This window comes from Symphalangus syndactylus, chromosome 17, assembly GCF_028878055.3.
Source record: "Symphalangus syndactylus isolate Jambi chromosome 17, NHGRI_mSymSyn1-v2.1_pri, whole genome shotgun sequence".
NCBI classification, from domain to species: Eukaryota; Metazoa; Chordata; class Mammalia; order Primates; family Hylobatidae; genus Symphalangus; species Symphalangus syndactylus.
The window spans coordinates 96,891,125-96,903,593 of record NC_072439.2 but is presented as its reverse complement, the minus strand read 5'-3'; the positions used below and the strand labels follow the sequence as shown (position 1 = coordinate 96,903,593).

Here is a 12,469-nt window from a genome sequence, read left to right as displayed (position 1 = left end):
GGGCTCCCAGAGCCACTGATGTGTGTGGACGCTGGTAACAGACCCCAGGGCTTGGCCGTTCAGAACCCGCCCTCCTTTGGGAAGCGTAGGGCTGCCAGGAGAACTTAGGCTTGCCTTTGGCATCTCCTGCCCAGGTGCCCAGCTCTTTCCATGCTCAGTTCCCAAAGCGTGCGGTCCAGGCTCACCCTGTGCCTTTGCTGGCTGTTGACTCAGAGGGAAGACCCTTGGCTGCTTTTGCTGTTGGGTTTGGATGCTCTGTATCATTTTAGGCAGTAGCAAGTTCGTCACCTTCCACCTCATTGTCTGCAGTGAGGTTTACACAGTCATTTAAATCTGACAGGAAGGGAATTGCTTTGCCTCAGTTTACCTCCCTGGACACAGAGGGTTGCCTGAACTTTCCCGTTCAGGAGCTCGTGCCCTCACCTATTTCTGAGGCTGCTCTTTCATGGCTGGGTTACTTTTTTTTTTGGTAAAGACGGAGTTTCACTACATTGCCCAGGCTGGACTCAAAGTCCTGTGCTCAAGGGATCCTCCTGCCGTGGCCTCGCGAAGTGCCAGGATTACAGGTGACAGTCACTGCTCTGGCTTAGTGGGTTCCTTTAGGCCTGGAGCTCTGAGAATACAAATTGGCCTCTGGGAAAGGCTCAGTCTCCGGAGGCTTGAGGATTTTTCTAAGCTGCTCAGATACTCAGAGCACCTGCTCTTTCCAAGATGTACTTGGCAAGAAGAGATGGGGAAATGCAGCATAAATGCAGCTAGATGAATGACAGGAAATGAAGCCAGGTGAGATGAACTCTCAGCTTATTGTTTGATTTTTCTTTGAAAAATGCATTTAGAAGCCCAGTAAACCATCTTGTGGTGAAGCAGGAAGAATGCAGAAGCTTCGGAATGGACTTGGCTTCGGAAGAAGGTTGTATAAATAGGTACCTCTGTTGACCTTGAGAAGGAATCCTAAAGAAAGTTGAGGTCATGGCTAAATGCCTTAAATCTCATACACATTGACTAAAAGATGGGTGTTTTCTGTGAGGTAGTTAATTAATTTCTTTTAAAATATTTTCAAAAGCAATATATGTCCATTTTGGAAACATGAAAAATACTTTAATTGCACACTTATTCCAGTGGTATTTTGTATATTTTCTTCTAGTTTCATATGTGTGTGTATATACACATATATATAAATATATACATTAATGGCCAGGCATGGTGGCTCACGCCTGTAATTCCAGCACTTTGGGAGGCCGAGGCTGGCGAATCACCTGAGATCAGGAGTTCGAGACCAGCCTGACCAACATGGAGAAACACTGTCTCTACTAAAAAATACAAAATTAGCCGGGCATGATGGTGCATGCCTGTAATCCCAGCTATTTGGAAGGCTGAGGCAGGAGAATCGCTTGAACCTGGGAGGCAGAGGTTGTGGTGAGCCGAGATCATGCCATTGCACTCCAGCCTGGGCAACAAGAGTGAAACTCCATCTCAAAAAAAAAAAAAAAAATATATATATATATATATATATACACACACACACACACACACACACATTAATATACATTTGACACACCGATACTCCTGCATAGAACATATATTACGATATTATATAATTATAATTTCAAATATTTATCCCTGTGATTACAAAAGTGTGTGTGTGTTTGTATATAGTAGAAAACTAGGAAAAGTATAAGGAAGAAATTTAAAATACAGTTTGCTCCTTTACTTATGGTGGGGTCTATAGCCCAATAAACCTACTGTAAATAAAAAATATCCTAAGTTGAGAATACATTTAATGCCTTGATAAACCCATCCTAAAGTTGAAACAATTGTTAAGTGGAACCGCATTGTGGCGGGGACCATCTATATCTGTATCCCACTGTGGGATGAGGGTACATGGCAGCTGGTCTCCAAAGCCGACCCCTAAGGGACACACCTCCTGGTATGCACACATTTGTGTTGGTCCCTCTCCCTGAATCTGGGCTGGCACTGTGGCTTGTTTTGACAAATGGGATGTAGTGGGAGTGACGCTGAGTGACTTCCAAGGCTGGGTCACAAGAGGTCCTGCCGTTTCAGCCCGGGTCTCCTGGAACACTCACCTTGGCAGACTTCCTCTTGGACTCCGGCTGCCATGCTGGGATGGAGCCTGAGCGTCAGGGAGAGCCCACATGAGCTCACTCAGGCTGACAGCCCTGCTGAGTGCGTTGCCGCGGCCAGCAGGGACTGCTGGCAACCTGTGTAGCCGTCGCAGTCAGCCAGGCAGGCTGAGCCTTTAGAGGCCTCCAGCCCAGCTACCATCTTACTGCATTCACCCAAAAGACCCCCACAATCAGAACAACCCTGCTAAGCCTAGCGGACCCACGGAACTGTCAGGGATAGTAATACACTGTTGTTTTAAGCCACTAGGTTTTGGAGTGATTTGTTTCCCAGAAGTAGGTAACTGCACAGGGAGTGGGTGGAATCAGAGGTAAGCCCTGTTTAAAGGGACCACATTGAGGCAAAAGAGCTCAGACTTTGTGATGGGGGTGGGGGCTAACTTGCATTCCTGCTGTGTCACTCACTGGCCGTGTGACCCTAGGCAGGTTATTACAGGCCACCATGGACCTGAATTTTCAACATTCGCAAAATGGAAAGTGGGGGCCTTTCCAGTATTCCAGGGGCTGGCACACAGTAGGTACTAAGGAAAGGTTGGTTTCCATATGGTGATATTGAATGATCATGAGGAATGTTGCAGAAGAGGGGAGCTCTCAGTAGTAAGGCAGGTCCCAGCACCTCCCAGTCTCTGGTTCTCCTTCCATAGGCAGGGCCCTCTCTCAGCAGGGCCTGCCCATGCTTGCTGGGTGACTGGGGAGCAGGGCTGCTGCCCTCAGGACCAGGGTAGGATGGAAGCAGCTGCAGCAGTGGCAGCAGAGGATATTTAGTGAAAAACTCTCCAGTATTTGCATTTTGAGGCTAGGAAAGATACTATTTATTTCTGAACCTTCACATTTAGCATAGTGCTTGGCACATACTAGGGGTTTTGTGGCTGGCTTAGCTGGGCACGGGTGAGAACAACGCAGTAGAGTATATCTCCTGTGTCTGATGATATATGTGTGCTGTTCTGAGAAAAACAAGGTATGAGTGAGGGGCAAAGACCATTTCTGTTCAGAATCACAGGATGGTAGGGCTGGGAGGGGTCTCAGACCACATTCATTTCAAACCCCTCATCCTTACAGTCTGGGACAGCTGGTGATGGCTTGCTCATGGTTGGACGCAGTGCCATAGCCAGCTCTGTGAGCCGCGGCTCTATCCCAGGGCCCTACCTACTCACGCTTGCCGAAAATCTCTCAGTTCACATTTTGTGAAATGATGGAGAGCCCATGTCAACAGTTGTTTAAAAAAACAAATAGAGGAAAGAAAAGGTGTTCTGGTGCTGCCTGTGGTGTGCAGTTATCGTTTCTTCATCGAGTAAGAGTGGACAGTGACCCCGTAGCCTGGAGATTTTTCCAAGAGGGTCATTGCTGCCTCAAGTACTTGGATGATGGGCCCAAAGCTCCAGCCCCAGCAGCTCTGACACTTCTGCCTTGTCCAGTTCCCCTGCCTGAGGCACCACGGAGCCTTCTGGTATTTGCATTTTGGGGAATACTAGAAGGGCAGAATATGCTTGGCACAACCTACCATAAGTGGGTGATCCCAGGAAGCTCTCCTTGGCTGAGCGTGGATGAGGTCAGCACAGTGGAGTAGAATGCCAGCTAATAAATGTAGAAGGAGTGAAGGCATTGGAAAGTCACCTTTTGGCAATCGACATAGTTATATATATATATATATATATATATTTGAGATGGAGTTTCACTCTTGTCACCCAGGCTGGAGTGCAGTGGTGTGATCTTGGCTCACTGCAACCTCCGCCTCCCGGGTTCAAGTGGTTCTCCTGCCTCAGCCTCCCGAGTAGCTGGGATTACAGATGCACACCACCACGCCCGGCTAATTTTTGTATTTTTAGTAGAGATGGGGTTTCACCATGCTGGCCAGTCTGGCCTCGAACTTCTAACTTCAGGTGATCCACCCACCTCGGCCTCCCAAAGTGTTGGGATTACAGGCATGAGTCACTGCGCCCCGCTCAACATAGTAATAATTTATTTAGACAAGAATCATCAACGGAGGCTAAAACAAACAGGTAAACATTTGTTAGGAAATGGGATATTGTCAGAGTCTTAAAGTATTGCCCCACAAAATGTTGTTGTTACAAAGAGAAAAATAGTAGCTTGACTGCGATCAAAGTTAACGTCACAGTGATAGGACACATTGGCACTATGTGCCTGCCGACATGGCGCCGCAAGAACGCAGCATTGCTTCTGTGGCTTTCCTGACAAAGATGCACAGTCTGCGTCTAGTCAGGAGGAAACATCAGGCAAACGTAGATTGAAGGACTTTTACTAGATAATTGGCCCATGGCCGGGCGTGGTGGCTCACGCCTGTAATCCCAGCACTTTGGGAGGCCGAGGTGGGTGGATCACAAGGTCAAGAGATGAAGACGAGCCTGGCCAACATGGTGAAACCCTGTCTCTACTAAAAATGCAAAAATTAGCCGGGCGTGGTGGGCACCTGTAATCCCAGCTACTTGGGAGGCTGAGGCAGGAGAATCACTTGAACCCAGGAGGTGGAGGTTACAGTGAGCTGAGATCATGCCATTGTACTCCAGCCTGGTGAAAGAGTGAGACTCCATCTCAAAATCAATAAATGAATAAAAAAATGGCCCATATTCCCCAAATTGTCCTAAGTCCTGGAAGACAAGGAATCATTTCAGATAGAACAAGTGGGACAACTACATGCAATCCAGGGCCAGGAACTGTGTTTTTGTTTTTGGACAACTGACACATTTTGAATGGGGCTGTGGATGGAATAGTATCGGGGTGTTACTGCTGGTGTCCGGACTTTGATGTTGTACTGTTGTTCTGAAAGAGGGTGTCCTTGTTTCTTGGGAAGTGCCCGCTGAAATATTTATGGGCTAAAACCTTGTTTTCTCTTTCGTTTTTTGCACTCAGCTGCAGTTCTGTCAGTTTGGTGCATTGTATTTTATGTCTTTAATTAAAATTAAAATAACTCAAATGTTATTTAATTAGAAGAAAAACTAATGAATTAAACGAAATTAAAATTTAATTAAAATTGGAAAATAGATTAATTAGTGCTGAAGTGCAGTTTGGTAAACAGAATCTTTGCAATGATGGAGTCCGCTGTGGGAAGTGACTAAGGGGGTTTCTTGGTGGTGAAATGTGTGGGGATTTCTGCTTCATGGGAAGGGGAGAGTCTGTATTTCCAATGAAAATTGGAGCCTGGATTCTCAGCACAGGGGCCAGTCCTGGACTTCCCCGCCTTCCTGTGTCATTCTTATCAGACTCATAACAGGAGGGGCTCCTCTCAACCTCAGTAAACAGAGATGAAAGCAATGAAACTTCACCTGTCAGGGAGGAGGCAGCTAGAGAATGGGGACAGTAAGCCCTGTGTGTGAGGGTTCAGTGAGGCAAAATATGTAAAGTGCGTAGCCCAGTACCTGAGATATAGGGACTTAATTATCTCCTAGATGATGATAGATCGTCCATCTTTTTTAGAAGGTGTAGTATCAACAGCACTAACATAACATGACATTTTGTTAGGATTCCTGGCTCAGGAGACGGGAAAGCTGAGGAGCCATTTGACCATTGGCTAGTCAGTTTGCAAACTGTCACAGGGTGAAAGATGTTTGCTACTGAAAAGATTAAGGCCATATTTTTTCCTCCTGCTAGAAAAGGTCAGAGAGGTATTTCCGGATTCATAAAGTGGAGAAACGTTTTTCTTTGCTGTGATGTGAGTTTCTAGCACAAGGGATGATGTGGGCCCATTCTTTCCGCACCCCTCCATGGTCCCAGGGAGAAGTCAGGCACTGTGGCTGGGGGTGGGCGTCTTCCCCCTCGGTGAGAAGCCGTCTGTTCTCTGCCTGGTCCCAATCATTTGCCCTTCCTGGGAGAGGATCTCAGGAGTTTGCGCCTCTCTTGGTTGTTAGTGCTTCCGCTGTACTTGGCTGGAGGAGGCTGAGGAAACCCTGTAGCCTGCGACCCTGTAGAGGATGGTAGGAAGCTGGAGAGCACCACCTGGAGAAGGATGAGTCTGCTGGGGGAGAGGAACTGAGACAGTGTAACTCCAGGAAAGAGTGGTGGATTCATTGTTCACAATGGGGAGAACTGCTGCCAGCAGACAGAGACCTTCATGTTAGAGACACGAAAGAGGTAGCCAAGGTGCTAGAACTTGAACACAAAATGTTTTCATGTTTACACAGGAAGGCGGGGAAGTCCAGGACTGGCCCCTGTGCTGACAGTCCAGGCTCCAATTTTCAATGGAAATACAGTCTCCCCTTCCCATGGAGCAGAAGTCCCCATACATTTCACCACCAAGAAACCCGCTTAGTCACTTCCCATAATGGACTCCATCATTGCAAAGATTCTGTTTACCAAACTGCACTTAAGCACTAATTTGTGTTTGCTTAGGCACTGTAGTCAAGGACCCACAGATAAGCGTCCACGTCCATCATGAAATGTGTTTTCAGTGTCAGAATGGAACAAGGTCATAGTCACACAAGAGGCTGGCCATCAGAAACAACTTCAGGAGGTGTCAACCATCTTGGTATGGTATGGGTACCCCAAGGTGAGGCATCCTGCTCACAGAACTCCCTGGGCATTGCAGAAATAGTTGTGGGGTTGTGATCCTACTCTGAGGGTCTGTATTGCTGGGATCTGGCCATCTCTGGCCTGGTCTTCCTTGCTAATGACCATGCCTGGATTCCAAGGGACCCAGTGGGACACAAATGCAGGGAAGCAAGGCAGGGAACAAAGAGGGAACAAAGTGTGAGGCAGGGGATGGAGGACAGTAGTCCTTCAGGATGGCAGCTTGGGGCTGGCAGGCACGGATCTTGTTGATAGACCAACTGGGGACAGCTGAGGGCTGAACAAAGGTTTGGAGGGGCAGCAAGCAAGAGTCCATGCAGAAACACAGCAGCGGCTCTACTGCAGCAAGGAGGCTCCATGAACAGGGAAAGGGGATCTGGATGTGGGGCCAATGACATGGACTTAGTTCCCATCTTGCCACTAGTGACTATGTGACCGTAGCAACACCTAATCTCTTTGGGCCTCTATTTCTTGATCTGTAAAGTGGGTGTAGTTCCTTCTTGCCTTCTGTGGAAGTACTGCTAGTTCCTGCTCTATATCAGTTCTCTCCTTTTTAATTTACAACTGCATCCCATTTATTTGGGGGTAACCTTGTGCCCATGAAAGAATGCATTTCACCGCTTTCACTGTAGCTAAGTATGGCCATGTGACTAAATTTTGTCTAGTGAGGTATGAGAAGAAATGTTAAAGACTTCCAGGAAGGATGCTTAAAGAGTCTGCCTCAGTGCAGGAAGCAAGCTCAGGGTGTCTTTTCTCTTTGGTCCTTTCAGTTGCCTGGAATGCAGCCAAGTTGGCTGGAGCCCCAGCAGCCCCCGTCTTGCACCATGAGGTACCTTGAGGATGGAAATGAGATCTAGGATAGCAAAAGAGAAAAGCAGAAGCTGTCTGGGTCTTTGATAACTTCATGGAGCAGCCATGCCCTCCGTGGATGTGGCTTAGTTATGCTCTTCTGTGTGTTGAAACTGTTGCTACTAGAGGTGTTCTGTGATATGCAGTTAAACCCAATCCACATGGATGCACCTGCCCCCTAGGGTTGCTGTAAGGATTAAACAAGTTAAAGTATGGGAAGGAGTTTTATGGGCTGGGAATGTACTTTGAACGTTGCAACATGCCATAGAAATATAAGGAATTAGTCCTATCATTGTCATTGCCATATGAATCAATGGAAGGGGCAAGGCTGCAGTGGACAGGCCCTGACAGGGTGCAGGGCCAAGGGCAGGAGCAGGTGTCAGGGGACAGTGTGGGGATGAGGACCTGCAGGCAGCAGGATGGAACCTTTGTTAGTTTACTAATTTTAGACTGAATCCCTAAGGTGGCATGGGCTCAAATGCCACTCAAGAGGGAGACAGTGGTTGGAAGGTGAGATTAGAAACAAGAGCCCATAATTCTGATAAAGAATCTCAAAATGGAGAATGTGAAAAGTTGAACTGTGACAGTTTGGGCAACCAGTGGTATCTGTATCATTATTTTCAGAAAACACCTGATAATTCTATCCAAAAAGGATTGCTTTCTACAGCTTCCCCCCCAGCAGTCTCTGAAAAAAAAGCCTGTTGGTGAAGAAGAAAGACCAAGCATCATCAGTCTAACTGTTGTGAACAGAGTCCAGATGTGTTCCTGCCTCAAATAGGAAAGAATTTAAGCTTTTGGAGAAAAAAAAAAAACAGCTTATAGCAGACACTAGAGAGATGTAAACTGTGGAAAGGCCAGCAGGGGCCATGGACGTCCTTACCATAGAAATGGAAGATTTTCAGATCTCAAATTCCATTTCCCCTGTGTATTGAACTACATCAATCTGTGCACGAGCTGTCACTTCATATTGGCAATAGAAGCGAGAGGGAAATTTACATTGGCTGTTATATGTGCTGTCTTATATAAGTCCCCCAAATTTTTCAGCCAAGTTCAAAATAAATTGTCTTATCCTAAAGGATATGATTTATACCTCTTCGGAGAAGGTGCTAAGGATGAGAAAGGAGACTCATGTTACACTGTTGCTGAAGCAAAAACTGTGTCTTCTCATGGTAATTTGTTTGGTCCACAAAACAGGAGCTGGGCGTTATAAACGATGCCATGGCTGAGCCATAGCTGACACTCAGTTTTTCATGCTTCATTTTGAGAGGGGGCGAGTAAGGCTAGAAGAAAGTTTGTTGTACAGCGAATATATAAAACTGGCTGTGGTTATTCATTTCAACTTCCTGGACCCAAAACCTTTTACTAGAGCTGCTAATAGGCTGCATAAATCACTGTGTGAACTCTGTTTCCTTTCTGCCCCCGACCATCCGAGGAGGGGCAGGATGCTAATGTGGAAAACATAGATTAGCGCAGTGAGAGTCAGGGCCTTCCTGTCTGAGCAGAGCCCGCAAAGCTGAGCGCTGGCTGTATCCTGGCTGCCCGGGAGCCCGGAAGGCAGGGCAGCATGGGCGATGAAGAGCAGGCACCAGGCTGTCGACCCCAACAGACTTGGGGTTTCGAGCCCTACCATGACCAGCTGCGTGATCTTGGATTATTATACTTCTCCATTTCCTCATTTGTCAAATGGATTTTTTTTTTTTTTTTTTTTTTTTGAGACAGGGCCTCACTCTGTCACCCAGTCACCCAGGCTGGAGTGCAGTGGTGCGAACACAGCTCACTGCAGCCTCAGATTCCCGAGCTCAAGTGATCCTCCTGCCTCAGTCTTCCAAAGTGCTGGGATTACAGGCATCAGCCACTGCACTCAGCCAAATATAAATAATATTAATCTCGGGGCTGGGCATGGTGGCTCACACCTGTAATCCCAGCACTTTCGGAGGCCGAGGCGGGTGGATCACCTGAGTTCAGGAGTTCGAGACCAGCCTGGCCAACATGGTGAAACCCCGTCTCTACTAAAGATATAAAAATTAGCCGGGTGTGGTGGTGTGGTGGTGTGCCTCAGGAGGCTGAGGCAGGAGAATTGCTTGAACCCAGGAGGCGTAGGTTGCAGTGAGCCAAGATCGCGCCATTGCCCTCCAGCCAGGGTGACAGAGTGAGACTCCATCTCAAAAAAAAAAAAAAAAAAAAAAAAAAAAAAATATATATATATATATATATATATATATATGTATATCTCATAGAGTGTTTAGATGTTTCAGTGAGTATAATGCATTGATACAAGTTGGCTATTGTCATTAAAAGCTTCCTTTCAACTTTTGTGGCATAAAACCCTTTCTTCCAGAAGTTTCTCTATTGGTCTTTGTCAATGAAAGGGAATCCCAATAGTCTTCACGCTTCTTGGGGATGAGGGTCTTGCGGGAGGTGGTCGTGGTTGGGGGTTCTGTCCATGAAGTCCCAGCCACTGCACAGAGATGATCTGGGGTTGTCTGCTGTCTTCACCCTTGATGTGGAAGCGTTTCTGGCTCATAAAGATAAGAGGACTTTAAAAGGGACTTCAGAGATGTCTGAAGCCTTTTCTCAGAAATGTGTCGTGGCTCAAGCAAACTATCGAGTGAGGCGAATCTGTAATTGCTGTCCACCCTGAGCCTTTTTTGCTGAGTTGTCTTAAACAAATTACCGAAACTCTCTGAGCATCAGGTTCCTCATCTGCAACTGGAAGATACTAACAACCACCTCGAGGAGGCATGATGGAGGTTCATGGGCTAAGTCAGCATGCAAAGCCTTCCCAGGGCCTGGCACACAGACATGCCTTCCCTGCTCCTAGAGGGTGAACATTTGTCTGGTCAGGCTGGAGGAGCCCCTAGAATCTGTGGCCAAGGCCTAGGACCCTTGGCATGCTCCCTTTCTTCCTTTGTAGCCCCTATTCCTATAGTGAGCCAGCTGCCCTGTGGCTGGGCCTTGTACTGGGAAGGAAATGGAGAAGAGCGCTTTGACAGAGAAACATCCAGCTCAGAAGCGACCCAAGTTTCTGTTGGATGTGAGATCCACCACCGCCAATTCCAACTGCACATCCCCTTGGGAACACGGCCTGGGTCTGTGCGTCACGGGGCAGACCCTCTATGACATGCTCAGACCCTCCAGTGCGAAAAGCCAGCCTGGTCTGGCTGGTGGAGCACAGGGGGACCGTGCCTGTCCCGTGGGCCTCAAAACAACTCCTCTGGGGTCAGGATCCTCTCACTGTTAGGGGAAGTCCCCACCCCTTTCAGTTGCCCTTTGGCTCCCGCAGGCCCGAGGTGCTACTGAACAGCAATTTAAAAACACCAGAGTGTGATAAGGCAGGTGGCATATTGCTGCAATATTTCAAAGTGGACAATGGGAAAATTAGCTCCCTTTCCAGGCAGCTGCTTCCGGGTCCTCAGCCTCAGGACGCTGGAGTCACATAGCTTAATGCTGTCATCATTTCCCCTTCTCCCTAAACCCTCTCCCAGTTAGTGGAATTTGGGCTGACGCTCTGCAGTGAAAGCCCTCTAATGTGTTATAAATATTTATCTCTGCAAATCTCTGAAGCCATTTCAAAGCAGAAAGACAGGGGGCGCTTGCGTGGTTCACCTGCCCCTCCCTGGAGGCCTGTTGTGTTGCCCGGGGCAGTAGGCGCTGTGCTTACCTGAGCATGTCTTTTCTTTGCATCATTTCTTCATCTATTTTGTTGCGTGTTGCTTTTTGTGTGTTAAGATGTGTCTGCCAAGAATTGTTTCTGGGGATAGGAGAAGGGAAAGAGGACAGAAGGCTCACTTTTTTTTTTCTCCTGGATTTTTTTTTCCTTTTGTTGTTTATTTTTGGGTGTCATTAATTACTCACTCTGGGTTGTAATTCTGCCCATGGTCAGATGACATGCTTGTGGCTGGTTTAATTGGATGCTGATGATGAGTTGAGTTGGCCCAAGCCATGTCCTAGGAGGGAAATGGAGAAGAGCGCTTTGACAGAGAAACATCCAGCTCAGAAGCGACCCAAGTTTCTGTTGGATGTGAGATCCACCACCGCCAGTCCCAACCGCACATCCCCTTGGGAATGAAAATCTCCCGGCTGGTGCTGGGGCCGTGCATGTGGCCCTCTGTGGTGTAATTGTACAGAGGTATTGGCCGCCAGCCAGGCCTCAAACCCAGGCAGAAGGCGTAGGTGTTCTTAGCCCTGAAAATAGTCCCCTGGACAGCCAGGAACTCCTGAGAAGTGCTGCCAGGGCCGTGGCGGCAATGATGGTGACAGGGTCTTGGAGGTCTTGAAAGCTACACCTTTAGCTTATACTCACTCGTCTTCATGCTGATATTTTCATGGGATGAGTTGCAGATACTCCACGAGCTGGTTGTGTTGGGTGTCTGGTTAGTCCTGTACACACCGTTTGGTCCATTACACAATGCTTTCTGCTCTCTAGGAGTTTATGGCCTGTGTTGGGAGTGGGTTGGAGGTGACGGGGCTAATAAACACAAGAGCATTAGCTAGGGAGTCAGTAGACCTGGGTTCTGAGATCAGCTTTGCCACCTAGCTTGAGTGTAATGCCTGACAAGTCTCTCTTCTTGGCCCTCAGCTTCCTCATCTGTAAAATGGGTAGAGTGGCCTCAGTTATAACCAGGCTTTTCAGATCTGCCATGCCATTCTTTTTGTTGTGTTTTCTCAAGATTTGGACATGGTGGACATTCAGGCAGCCTTGGGTGCTGGCCATTCTTGTGAGTTTTGTAGCTGTCTAGTCTTCCTTTTTCTCAGACATTCTTCCTCATGATTCATAGGTTTCATGTCTTCCTGGCTTTGGGGGCAGTTATCTTGTTCATTTATTCCTTACATTTCGGTGGTCCTACTGCTATCATTTCAGCTATCCTCCAACCAGCATCTTCTCTGTGATGTCACTTCCATGGATCAGTCTCATTTTGTCCTCACAATGCCTTCAGCATTCTGTGTAACCCTCTTGC

At 47.5% G+C, this 12,469-nt stretch overlaps 1 protein-coding gene and 1 long non-coding RNA gene across 4 annotated transcripts in view; one reads left to right on the top strand and one right to left on the bottom strand.

Annotated features, from left to right (window-relative positions):
* XXYLT1 (xyloside xylosyltransferase 1) overlaps positions 1-12,469 on the top strand; it is a 196,759-nt gene that overhangs the window by 98,175 nt on the left and 86,115 nt on the right. The gene's annotated exons all lie outside the window — the stretch shown is intronic.
* LOC134733250 (uncharacterized) lies at positions 9,800-12,376 on the bottom strand. 2 transcript variants are annotated; one of them, XR_010116756.1, is made up of 4 exons: positions 11,815-12,376; positions 11,367-11,458; positions 11,173-11,262; positions 9,800-10,030 (listed from the first exon to the last, which is right to left on the bottom strand). It is a non-coding gene; the product is annotated as an uncharacterized lncRNA (long non-coding RNA). The 2 variants fall into 2 exon arrangements; XR_010116755.1 differs by having other exon boundaries at positions 9,800-10,026.